Here is a 12,813-nt window from a genome sequence, read left to right as displayed (position 1 = left end):
AGGTAGTAAGATAAGATAAGTATAGTTTTTAGAGTTTTATTTAGTAGTAGAGGTGACTCAATAAGGACTGAAACAATTGTGATAATTTTAGAAGCAAAAATAAGTCAATTCTAAACATTAAAGGTATTTGAATTTGGCTGTTTGTGTCACATGAATTGAAGTAGTTTGATTTCTTAAAGCTTCTCACATTGGAATCTATTGGACAATGTTTAATGAAGGCTGTTTTGTCACGTTCTTGAATAAAGTTAATGATCTTGAATAATTGTGGAATCCTGATGCTTCTTCTCTAAAACAATCGTGACAATTTTGACACCATGAAATCATAAAAAGTACTTTTAATGCAGGACTATTTGTAACTCAGGTGGAACGTCAACTTTTTATCAATCTGTACTGTAAGTATATTTCACAGTGGATTTTATTTTTTTACTTCTCTACATCTGAGGGCAGGAACCTTCCCTTTTCCCTGTCTGAAAAGTTAAAAAGTACTTTTTTGTGAAGGTTTGAGGGGTCATTTTCAACACGTTCATGGTGACATTCTGCCTAAAGGTTTTGAGTTCAAATCCCAGCTTTGAGCAAACAAAAAATCATAAAATTCACTAGAAAATGTGGGAAATGTATTGAAATTGCTCCTGTTGACCATAGCTCTGCTTAATTCTGCTCAACAGCTGCTTAAGGAGATTGTTGATGTGCTACTTTCACTTTTACTTGAGTCATTTTTACTCCTGCATCTGTACTTTTACTCGAGTAACTAAATCGAGCCCTTTTCCCACACTGTCCAGACTCGGGTCAGACCTCGGTGGTAACACATGTGCGCAGAACGTATAGAAGCCTTCGTAATACGTGGCAGTAGTTCATTCTCTCTCCAAACAATCCCTCAAACATGCATTTTCATCTGAACATTCTCCTTTTGAACCTTTGCCGTTTCTATAGGTTGACACTTTGACTTTCTTTACCTTCCTTACGTCGCTTTGCTGTCGTCAACACACCGAACAGCACATCTCGCCGTGCACTAATTCACGTCGTACGTTCTGGCCCATTGTAAACAAGGATGTATATACATAGAGTCCAAAGAGGCGCTCCCCGGGCAAAGCGAGTGCACTAAGCAGACTGAGGCCTATTGTGCCGCCGAAGCCTTTGTAGATTTTAAGCTTTGTATAATCTCTTTCTCGTAGTGCGCCTGTCGACCCACTTTGCATATTTAATTGCCAGGTAAAATCATTTCGTTGACAATCCGTTTAATTATTCGACTGTACAGTAAACCGTGGAAGGGGCGAGCGAGGGGATAGAGGAGGGAAAGGGGGGGAGAGATAGTGAGAGGAAACAGCAGGCAGCGGAGGAAAGAAAGAGGAGTGTTGCCAGAATAGACATCAAAGCTGCGCCTTGATGTTGATGTTGAATGGGCATTAATGGTTTCTGAAGGCTAGAGATTGTACAGAGAAAAAGAGAAAGGGAGAAAAAAAAAAAAAAAGAAACCTTCCCTTTTTTTCTGACAATCCCGCCAGCAATCTCAGTAAACGCATAAACATCGAGAACCGGCGTCAGATCGAAGGACTGGAAAGGGTAAGGGATGAAGCAGGTCAGGGTTTTAATGTAATGAGTGAGCGAAGGTCGATGGTTTATACTCGTACTGCCAACAACAATGAGTGATATCTGTTTTCTGATCAACCAGGATGTATTTTGGAGGAGAGACTTGGGACACTGTTGCACGTGTTTACAGTGGAACTGGAGCGCCCAAGACTTGTTTGAAAATCAGATCGATATTTCAGAATTGAAAGATGACAAAGGGGGAAATGATCCACACTGGGTAACTGTCAGAACTGTTCGTTTTCCCTGTGTATTCGGTTAATCGGATAACTCACACAGATCATCGTTTCCCGCTAATTCAAAGAGCACCAGCTGTCTCGGTGCACCTGTGTGTGAACGGTCCAAACTAGAGGCTTAAACCACAGCGCACCTCTGACACTCGTCCAACACACGCTGATCCCCTTTTCATTTGGCACCGCCGCTCTTTCCTCTGCTCTCTTTTGGCCCTCAGTCTTCTCCTTGTTCTCCTGGTTTTACTTTCATTGTCTTGTGAGGAAAAGTGAGGTAAAAATCATGCCGTCCTTCATTAACTTAACCCTAACCCTGATGATTTACAAGTGCTTTTTGTGTATTTTCATGATTTTCCTTCTTATGGAAAGGCAATGTCTTAAAACAGCAGTGCTTTTAGTCAGCACAAAAGCGGCCACAAGAATGTGAAGTGTCGCAGAGAAGCCTATGCTTTTTAGGACAGGATTGTTGCTTTATTTTAGCAGCATCTATTTGTCTGTGCGTGCCTCTGTTCCTCCGCCAGCTCCGCGGCAGTGACAGCCATTGTCTCTCCACTTTAACCCCCTGTCGGGTCTCACCTCCCCAGGGGAAGCTGTTCTTGGGTCGAAACCACCGTCAACAAGGGGACAATTTGGCTGGCAGAGGCTGTATTTACAGACTGGTGAACCACATCTGCATTTAGCATGTCTTTTCGTCAGCGCACACCACAGGACGGCCCGCTCTCAGATCTCCAAGGGGAATCACAGATAGAATAATGCCCTGTGGTCCAGATCTGGTCCTCTGAGACCTCCTTTCAGACCGCTGTCAGGACCTCAGACTGCTCCAGAGAGCGATAACACCGGTTTGTCGTGGCACGGAGCGGCCACATTCCTGTGTCCTGGAGGAATGCAGTCTTCGCCTGTGGCCTGTATTTGTGCGCCAGCTCTGCTCCGCTCTTCTTGTACAATCATGACAATGGGGAAAGTACTTCCAAAAATACTTTGATTGAGGCACTGTGGTTTTTTACATGAATGCTGGAACAGAATCCTCTTTGGGCCTTTTATGCACACACAACATGCCCAACGATGTCAATGTGTCAGTGTTCAGCCGGCCTGAGGCTTGTTAACACGTTTGTCCACATTACATTGTGGACCGCCACAGAGGAAACAGAGCTTTGGCTTAGAAAAGTGTCTCCTCAAAACTGGGACTGATGGCTAAAAGCTAAATATAAATTCAAAAACATTTTGTCTTTGATCCAACTCAACCTAAAAGGGATGTATGCTCTTGAATACCGTAGTACCTGCTGATTTACTCATCCAAACAGACAGTTGACATGGAGTGAAACGGTGCACAGCAGAAAGCCAGAAGTCGACTTTGAGCCGACTGTATCAGCAACTTGGCTCCTGGGCCCCTGCCTCTCTGACCTGCTGCCCCAGACTGCGCTGTCCTCTGTCTCCACTCGGGGCGTGTCTGTGTTCTCACAATATTCAAGAGTATTTTTATACTACTGGGGACTTTCTGCCGTTTTATCCTGGGACAGCCGAGCGCTTCACACATACCTTCCCCAGACGCTGTGGGAGATGTGGTCAGAAGGCCTCCAGGACCACTGTGTGTGCCTCTGGTTCCCGGGTCAATCACTACTATCACCATTACACACTGTTGCCCATAGTTCTTGTACGTGTTAGATTGTACGAGAGTGAAGTGGTCGTAAAAATACATGAGTAAAAATACATAAAAGGAGTTTGTTACGTAAAGAAGAGCATAAAACACGATGGATTTAGAATTTATTTCGATTTGCTGTTTGACCTCACAGCCAAAAATAACTAATACAAGACTTTAGAAACATAAAAGACGCTATTCACATCTCATGAATCAACAGATAAACGTTGCAGTAATTCAAACCTGATTTAGGTGTTAAAGTTTCATCATTTAAGACACGAAAAAACCCCACAATTTACAGTTTAAACATGTCTGACCTGGTTTGAGCCCAGTTTAGTCGTCATGTAGACTTTCCTGTTCTAGTCCTCGTTTAACTCTTGTCTAATCCAGGTTTAGCTACCAGTTTAGTCCTAGTTGTGGTGTGTTTGTGCGTGAGCGTGAACGCCATAGACTCACAGAAAGTGAGTGAAAGTCCTGGCTGTGTTTCAGACTGTTTACTCTGCACCCACAGAGCCAGCACCTGTAAGACATTGACTCGTACACAACCAGCTGCAAGCCATTTCCACATCACCACCGCTCCAGCACTAATGATTACGCTAATCGGCCGACATCATGGGAAGTGGAGGTGGAAAACCGGAGCTCTTCGGTGTTTTGCATGAGCTGAAAGTCAAGAAGGAAGACTTTGTTTCCTGCCTCGTTCCGATCACTTGGCGTTGCCTCTCAAACAATGATTTCTCAAGCAAAATGCACTTTTTCCTCACCTTTTTCATCCTCAGCGACTTTTCCCAACCGGTTCCTGCCCGACACGTGACATGTACGCCACACGCCGCCGCCGCCGCCACCATCTTGGTTCCCGCCGCCATCTTGGTTCCAAATGTAAACGCCAAAGGAAATCTGCACAAACTGCTCAAATGTCGGAACAGAAACTAATCTTTGTTGTCAGCTTTAGTTCTGACATTTCTACAACAACAAAGGCCAAAAGTGCAGCTGCATTTTGAAACACAAATGTGGCTTTGTTGTAGCGAGTGATGCTAATGCTAATAATTGTTTAGCACTGTTGATAGCGCGGTTCCCTGTGTTTGCTAATAGTGTTGCACAAAATTTGACTAACGTTTTTAAGTGATTTTGAGCTTTCAGTGCTTACTTTTCTAAAAAGACACAATTGTGAGCCAGATTTGCATTTATAAAAAGGCAAAGAACAAACAGTGAACACTCGCCGCTTCCCGTAGAAACAATATTATGTGTCCGACCAGCCGCAATTTACTTATAGTCTTGATGTGTGTGAGGTTTGTTGGCCGTAGCAGCAGAACCATCAGCCTCCTCACTTTCCCATCATGAGAACATCCATCCCACTCTCATCATTGTATCTGCCTCTACGTTTAAAACTTTGTAGCTTTATTTGTGTGTAAAAATCATACATATACCACACTTTTAAACAGATTTTAGCCTTTTGTATCCAGACGTGCTTGGAAATGTGTATCCCGCACGTTATTTGGCCTTCCACAGAAACACCTAAAGCTCCGGTAGTTTTTACTTTGACATTTTCCTATTTTTTAATGGAATAAGCCAATTATCTGGTTTTCATTTGGATGATGTCTCTGATTGATGGGATCCAAGCACTAAAGTGAATCCATTTACTATTGGACATCGTCTCACACAATCGCCCATTTCACGTCTTTATGGTAGAAATCTTAAAAAACAAAATTACAATCACTTTTCCTCTAAAATGAAACAGTTTGTTGTATTTTCTCCTTCCACGAGTTGTACGTTCAGTGAAGACATCATGAGTGGAAACACCAGCGTCACTGACAAGACTCACGCTTCTTATTCCACATTAAGTTTTAGTGTCATTTTGGTTCTGGGGTGAGATGCTCGCAGTAGGGGTCAGTAGGGGCCAGTAGGGGTCAGTAGGAGCAGTAGGGGTTAGTAGGGGTCAGTAGGAGCAGTAGGGGTTAGTAGGGGTCAGTAGGAGCAGTAGGGGCAATAGGGGGCAGTAGGGGGGCAGTAGAGGGCAGTAGGAGAAGTAGGGGCAATAGGGGGTAGTAGGGGGCAGTAGGGGCAGTAGGGAGCAGTAGGGGGCAGTAGGGGGCAATACGGGGCAGTAGGGGGTAGTAGGGAGCGGTAGGGGGTAGTAGGGGTCAGTAGGGGGCAATAGGGGGCAGTAGGGGGTAGTAGGGGTTAGTAGGGGTCAGTAGGGGGTAATATGGGGCAGTAGGGGGTAGTAGGGAGCAGTAGGGGGCAGTAGGGGGCAGTCGGGGGTAGTAAGGGGCAGTAGGGGGTAGTAGGGGGCAGTAGGGAGCGGTAGGGGGTAGTAGGGGTCAGTAGGGGGCAATAGGGGGCAGTAGGGGGTAGTAGGGGTCAGTAGGAGCAGTAGGGGTTAGTAGGGGTCAGTAGGAGCAGTAGGGGTCAGTAGGAGCAGTAGGGGTTAGTAGGGGTCAGTAGGAGCAGTAGGGGCAATAGGGGGCAGTAGGGGAGTAAATGTTAATGTGATCGATGTTGCTCTGTCTGATCATTTCTGCGTCTTCTTTGACCTGTCTGTTTCTCCCCAACCTCCGGTTGGTCCTGCAGTTGTTCAGAGGAGACACATAAGTAATGGCACAGGTGCACTGTTTATGGAAATGATAAACTTTGAAAATGTCTCATGTTCTAATGTAAATGATTTGTTGAACTCTGTTACATCTAGTGTTTTGAATGTTCTGGACACCATCGCCCCTATAAAGGCTAAAATGGTTAAAAATAAGCAGAAGGCGCCGTGGAGAAATGATGATTCGGTCAGGGCACAGAAAAGGGAGTGCCGCAGGGCCGAACGGAAATGGCGCAAGTCAAAGCTCCAGGTTCAAAAAGAGATTTACAAAGAAAAGCTGAACATGTACAACCTAATCTTATGTAGAACTAGGGAAAGATATTTTTCTGAAATAATTGAAAGCTGCAGTAACAACTCGCGTGTCCTGTTTGCCACAGTAAATAGATTAACAAACCCTCCAGCTCAGCTGCCGTTAGAACTCATTTCCACATCCAAGTGTAATGAGTTTGCATTATTCTTTAATGACAAAGTTCAGGGCATTAAAAATGCTATAAATCCCACAATGCAAAAAATTACCCTAAAACCACCAAGACACTTAGAGCTAACTCACTTTGCACCAGTAACTGACAAAACTGTCCATGAGATCATCACCAGTCTGAGTTCATCTACATGCTGCCATGTTACCCACCAGATTTCTAAAGTCTGTGCTGAACAGTTTGTTAGCACCATTCACTCACATAGTTAACATGTGGCTTCAATCTGGAACATTCCCAATGTCTTTGAAAACTGCGGTCATAAAGCCTCTCCTAAAGAAGAGCAGTCTTGATGCCGCAGTACTGAGTCATTACCGGCCCATCTCTAATCTGCCATTTTTGGGCAAAGTCCTTGAAAAGGTTGTTTACCAACAGCTCACAGATTTCCTCTTAATAAACAACTCATTTGATGTTTTTCAGTCAGGTTTTAGACCTCATCACAGCACTGAGACTGCTCTTGTCAAGGTGACAAATGACATCCGCCTGAACACTGACACGGGCAAAGCCTCAGTCTTAATTCTGTTAGATCTGAGTGCTGCTTTTGACACTGTCGATCATGGGATCCTCTTACAGAGACTAGAGGACTGGGTGGGCATCACTGGCACTGCCCTAAACTGGTTAAGGTCCTATCTGGAAGACAGGAAGTACTTTGTTGAAATTGGTAGCTGTGTCTCAGACCACATGACCCTGACCTGTAGAGTGCCCCAAGGGTCAGTCCTGGGTCCCTTTCTGTTCAACCTCTACATACTGCCGTTGGGTCAGTTGATACGCAGTGAAAATGTGTCCTATCACAATTATGCAGACGACACTCAGATCTATGTTTCACTATCGGCAGGTGACTATGGACCAGTAGATTCACTCTGTCACTGCATCCAACAGATCAGTTTGTGGATGCAAAACAACTTTCTCCAGCTGAACTCAGACAAGACTGAAATAATCGTTTTTGGCCCACAGAAACAAAGAGAAAGTGTTAGCGGTCACCTCCAGAGTCTCGCTCTAAAACCTACAAATCAAGTTAGAAATCTGGGGGTAATAATGGACTCAGACTTGAACTTTAATAGCCACGTCAAATCAATAACATCAGCAGCTTTTTACCATCTAAAAACATTGCCAAAATCAAAAATATAGTGTCAAAACCAGATTTAGAGAGACTTATCCATGCGTTTGTCTCCAGTAGACTTGACTACTGTAACGGCCTGCTCACTGGCCTCTCCAAACGAGTTGTAAAACAGCTGCAGTACATCCAGAACGCTGCTGCTCGGGTCCTGACTAGAACCAGGAAGTATGATCACATTAGTCCTGTTCTCAGGTCTCTGCACTGGCTCCTGTGGCTCAGAGAATAGACTTTAAAGCAGCTCAGCTCTCCATGGCCTAGCACCAAAGTACATCTTGGATATGTTAGTGCCATATGAACCATCTCGGACTCTGAGGACCTCAGGGACCGGCCTCCTGCTGGTGCCAGAGTCAGGACTAAACATGGGGAATCTGCGTTTCAGTTTTATGCAGCTAAAATCTGGAACAGTCTTCCTGAAGATGTGAGACAGGCTTCTACTCTGACAATGTTCAAATCTAAGCTAAAAACAGTTTTGTTTAGCTGCGCATATGACTGAAAGGATTTTTTCTTTGCACTCTTCTCTTTTGTTTGTGATTTTATTAGTTTAGAAAATCAGTTGGATTGATAATTTTTAATTTAGTTAATTTTATTGTATTTCTGTAATTTCTTTGTGATTTGAATGCATTTTTCCTGCTGTGTGAAGCACTTTGAATTGCCTTGTGTATGAAATGTGCTCTACAAATAAACTTGCCTTGCCTTGCCTAGGGGGTAGTAGGGGGCAGTAGTGGGTAGTAGGGAGCGGTAGGGGGTAGTAGGGGGCAGTAGGGAGCAGTAGGGAGCGGTAGGGAGCGGTAGGGGGTAGTAGGGGGCAGTAGGGGGTAGTAGGGAGCGGTAGGGGGTAGTAGGGAGCGGTAGGGGGTAGTAGGGGGCAGTAGGGGGTATTAGGGAGCGGTAGGGAGCAGTAGGGAGCGGTAGGGGGTAGTAGGGAGCGGTAGGCAGCAGTAGGGAGCGGTAGGGGGTAGTAGGGGGCAGTGGGGGGTAGTAGGGAGCGGTAGGGGGTAGTAGGGAGCGGTAGGGGGTAGTAGGGGGCAGTAGGGGGTAGTAGGGAGCGGTAGGGGGTAGTAGGGAGCGGTAGGGGGTAGTAGGGAGCGGTAGGGAGCAGTAGGGAGCGGTAGGGGGTAGTAGAGAGCGGTAGGCAGCAGTTGGGAGCGGTAGGGGGTAGTAGGGGGCAGTAGGGGGTAGTAGGGAGCGGTAGGGGGTAGTAGGGAGCGGTAGGGGGTAGTAGGGAGCGGTAGGCAGCAGTTGGGAGCGGTAGGGGGTAGTAGGGGACAGTAGGGGGTAGTAGGGAGCGGTAGGGGGTAGTAGGGAGCGGTAGGGGGTAGTAGGGAGCGGTAGGCAGCAGTAGGGAGCGGTAGGGGGTAGTAGGGGGCAGTAGGGGGTAGTAGGGAGCGGTAGGGGGTAGTAGGGGGTAGTAGGGGGCAGTAGGGGGTAGTAGGGGGCAGTAGGGGGTAGTAGGGAGCGATAGGGGGTAGTAGGGGGTAGTAGGGGGCAGTAGGGGGTAGTAGGGGGTAGTAGGGGGTAGTAGGGAGCGATAGGGGGTAGTAGGGGGTAGTAGGGGGCAGTAGGGGGTAGTAGGGGATAGTAGGGGGCAGTAGGGGGTAGTAGGGGGTAGTAGGGGGCAGTAGGGGGTAGTAGGGGGCAGTAGGGGGTAGTAGGGGGCAGTAGGGGGTAGTAGGGAGCGATAGGGGGTAGTAGGGGGTAGTAGGGGGCAGTAGGGCCTGAACGCCGGCACATTTACATTTGCTTTAAGACTAACCACATGTGTTTCTTTGTTTGTATCTGAATGTTTCTCATAAAAAGTGGAGTTGGAGCAGATGGTTCATGTTTGGTCCAGGCAGATTCAGAGCTTTGTTTTCATCGTTGGACTTTTCATAATCATCTTCAGAGCGACTCCTTGGGCCTCACCATAAAGATCTGCACTTATGTAAATACTACACGGGGATAAAGAGGAAATCTACAATTCTTATTCTACATCTCATTTTCCCCCCAAGATAGAAGTTTGTCGATAAATATATTCCAGATGTCATTTAGAATCAGTACCACCTTTGCAGAAAGTACTGAATAATAAAACATTATCACATGCATTAAATGTGTTGTTTTATGTACTTTTGTTGTATAACATGTACTGTATGTAGATTGAAGGTTATTTTTCATTTTGTATTACTTTAATTCATCTTTATCTTGATTTAAGTATATTTGACTTAAAAGTGGTGAGTAAGTAAAACAATCTACCAATGAATAAGACATACAGACATATCTTGTTGCAATTAAATTAAAATATATATATATATATATATGTTGCTCAAAAATATACATGTTTGTGTTCAATAGCGTTTCACTGTTAAACCAACTATTTTAATTGTCATATTTCCCCTAGTTTATGGTTAATATCGCTTTAATTACTGGGCCTATCCACACGAAACTAAAGCCGGCGCAAAGGTCGACGTCTTTGCTGTCAGCGTACACAAACAAATGTTCATTATTTTTTTTCACAACAGCCTCTGGAAGTTGTGCCATTATTCAGCCACAAAGACGGGATTGTTGTCAGTTGAAAGGAAGTTTAAAATGTTTGTCCAACCAATTCCCAACAAATGAGGTTCAACATTTGTGGATTATATATTAGAAATTCAAGAACGTCTAACTCCCTCTTCCATCCTCTTCCTTCTTCTTCTTCTTCTTCTTCTTCTTCTTCTTCTTCTTCTTCTTCTTCTTCTTCTTCTTCTTCTTCTTCTTCTTCTTCTTCTTCTTCTTCTTCTTCTTCTTCTTCTTCTTCTTCTTCTTCTTCTTCTTCTTCTTCTTCTTCTTCTTCTCCTTCTCCTTCTCCTCCTCCTTCCTCTCCTGCATCTGTTGCTCCTCCTCCTTCTCCTCTTGTGTCTGTTGCTCCTCCTCCTTCCTCTCCTGCGTCTGTTGCTCCTCCTCCTTCTCCTCTTGTGTCTGTTGCTCCTCCTCCTTCCTCTCCTGCGTCTGTTGCTCCTCCTCCTTCCTCTCCTGCGTCTGTTGCTCCTTCTCCTTCTCCTCTTGTGTCTGTTGCTCCTCCTCCTTCCTCTCCTGCGTCTGTTGCTCCTCCTCCTTCTCCTCTTGCGTCTGTTGCTCCTCCTCCTTCCTCTCCTGCATCTGTTGCTCCTCCTCCTTCCTCTCCTGCGTCTGTTGCTCCTCCTCCTTCTCCTCTTGTGTCTGTTGCTCCTCCTCCTTCCTCTCCTGCGTCTGTTGCTCCTCCTCCTTCCTCTCCTGCGTCTGTTGCTCCTCCTCCTTCCTCTCCTGCGTCTGTTGCTCCTCCTCCTTCTCCTCTTGCGTCTGTTGCTCCTCCTCCTTCTCCTCTTGCGTCTGTTGCTCCTCCTCCTTCTCCTCTTGTGTCTGTTGCTCCTCCTCCTTCCTCTCCTGCGTCTGTTGCTCCTCCTCGTTCCTCTCTTGCGTCTGTTGCTCCTCCTCCTTCCTCTCCTGCGTCTGTTGCTCCTCCTCCTTCTCCTCTTGCGTCTGTTGCTCCTCCTCCTTCTCCTCTTGCGTCTGTTGCTCCTCCTCCTTCTCCTCTTGTGTCTGTTGCTCCTCCTCCTTCCTCTCCTGCGTCTGTTGCTCCTCCTCCTTCCTCTCCTGCGTCTGTTGCTCCTCCTCCTTCTCCTCTTGCGTCTGTTGCTCCTCCTCCTTCTCCTCTTGCGTCTGTTGCTCCTCCTCCTTCTCCTCTTGTGTCTGTTGCTCCTCCTCCTTCCTCTCCTGCGTCTGTTGCTCCTCCTCGTTCCTCTCTTGCGTCTGTTGCTCCTCCTCCTCCTCCTCCTCTTGTGTCTGTTGCTCTGGAGGAGGTGCCAGCCCTCTTCACATTCCTCGGCCCGTCTCAGGCTTGTAATCTGCCGCACGGCGCTCGACGCTCACACACAATCTGGGGAAGTTTTATCCTCAGATCCTCGTAATTTCCAGCGACTGTGGGAAGCAGAAGGCTTCATTTATTGCTCCTCTGGCTCTGATTCAAACCAATGGAAGCCCTCACGCTCGCACTCTAAAACATCATCGATTTGTAACGCCAGGTGGGGATCATTTGTCGTCTGGTGTAGTTTTTTTTTTTAAAGAATCTATAACTGGGGATATTTAAAGGTGCACTGTGTAACTTTGGAGGTGTTAGCGCTTTGCTTTAGCTTATTAAAGGTGTTTTTATTGGTCAAAAATAGCTTGGGAAACATACTTCTTACCGTGAGTTTGCTCAGTTCTCCAGAACATGAAAATGGAGCTCTTAAGTCACACCATTGTGCTCTTTTGTCCATCTGCGTCGAATTATGAAATGTGTATCAATCGCAAACACAAAGGTCGAGCTGTGCTGTTCATCTTTGGATGTGAGGATTGTGTTAAAGGAGTATTTTGTGCTTTTGTCTGCAATATAGTTCTAATATGTGACACAAATGTTATATTTTGGACATTGGAAATTATAATAGACTGTTGAAATGGAATGACGCACTTTGAGTTACTTTGTATGAACTGTGCTCTACAAATCAACTTTGACGGATGCATTGTTAAAAAAAATACTGATAATAAAACTAAAAACGAAGAAAATGATGGTCTGGGTTTGGTCCTGAATCGGCTCCACTTAAGTCTTGATTTTGATCTGTTTTGGTTCTCTTCTAATTTAGTTCTGGTCTTTTACAGTGTTTTGTTCTGGTCTAGTTCTGGGTTTGTTCTGTTTTGTCACAGTTTCGGTCTTTTTAAGATCCAGTTTGAGTAAAAGTGTGAAACCAGCTTCTGCTTTGTAAACCGAAGAGGCAGATGACGACAGCTCAGTAAACTATGAAGTTAAAGGTGCATTCTCACTTTGAATTGTTTGGTCCCGGTTTAATTCTGATGTCAAATTGATATGGTCCTGTTCTAGTTCCAGGTCCTGGCCTTGTCCATTTTTAGTTTTGGGTTTAGTCCAAGTTTAGTTCAAATTTGTTTGTAGTGTTAACACCGGTTGAAGTGCTAATTAAACGGACGTACGGTAAGAATGTATTGAAGTTTTAAAATGCTAGTATGCAATATATTTTACAGAACCAGGAAAACCAAAAGCCAAACAAACGATCTATTCACGTCTGCATTTTTAATCCTCTTCTCACTTTGAAGACGTTCTTCCTGATATCGGCAAAAACGTCGCGACCGGTTGACACAAATCGCAGCGGGAACACGAACACGTTTGACCCTGATTACTTTGCACGGCGCTCGTAAACTCCACGCCG

Source organism: Eucyclogobius newberryi, unplaced genomic scaffold, assembly GCF_026437365.1.
Source record: "Eucyclogobius newberryi isolate DKJ021-1_F unplaced genomic scaffold, fEucNew1.0.hap1 SCAF_4, whole genome shotgun sequence".
Taxonomy (NCBI): domain Eukaryota; kingdom Metazoa; phylum Chordata; class Actinopteri; order Gobiiformes; family Gobiidae; genus Eucyclogobius; species Eucyclogobius newberryi.
This window is presented reverse-complemented; position numbering follows the sequence as displayed.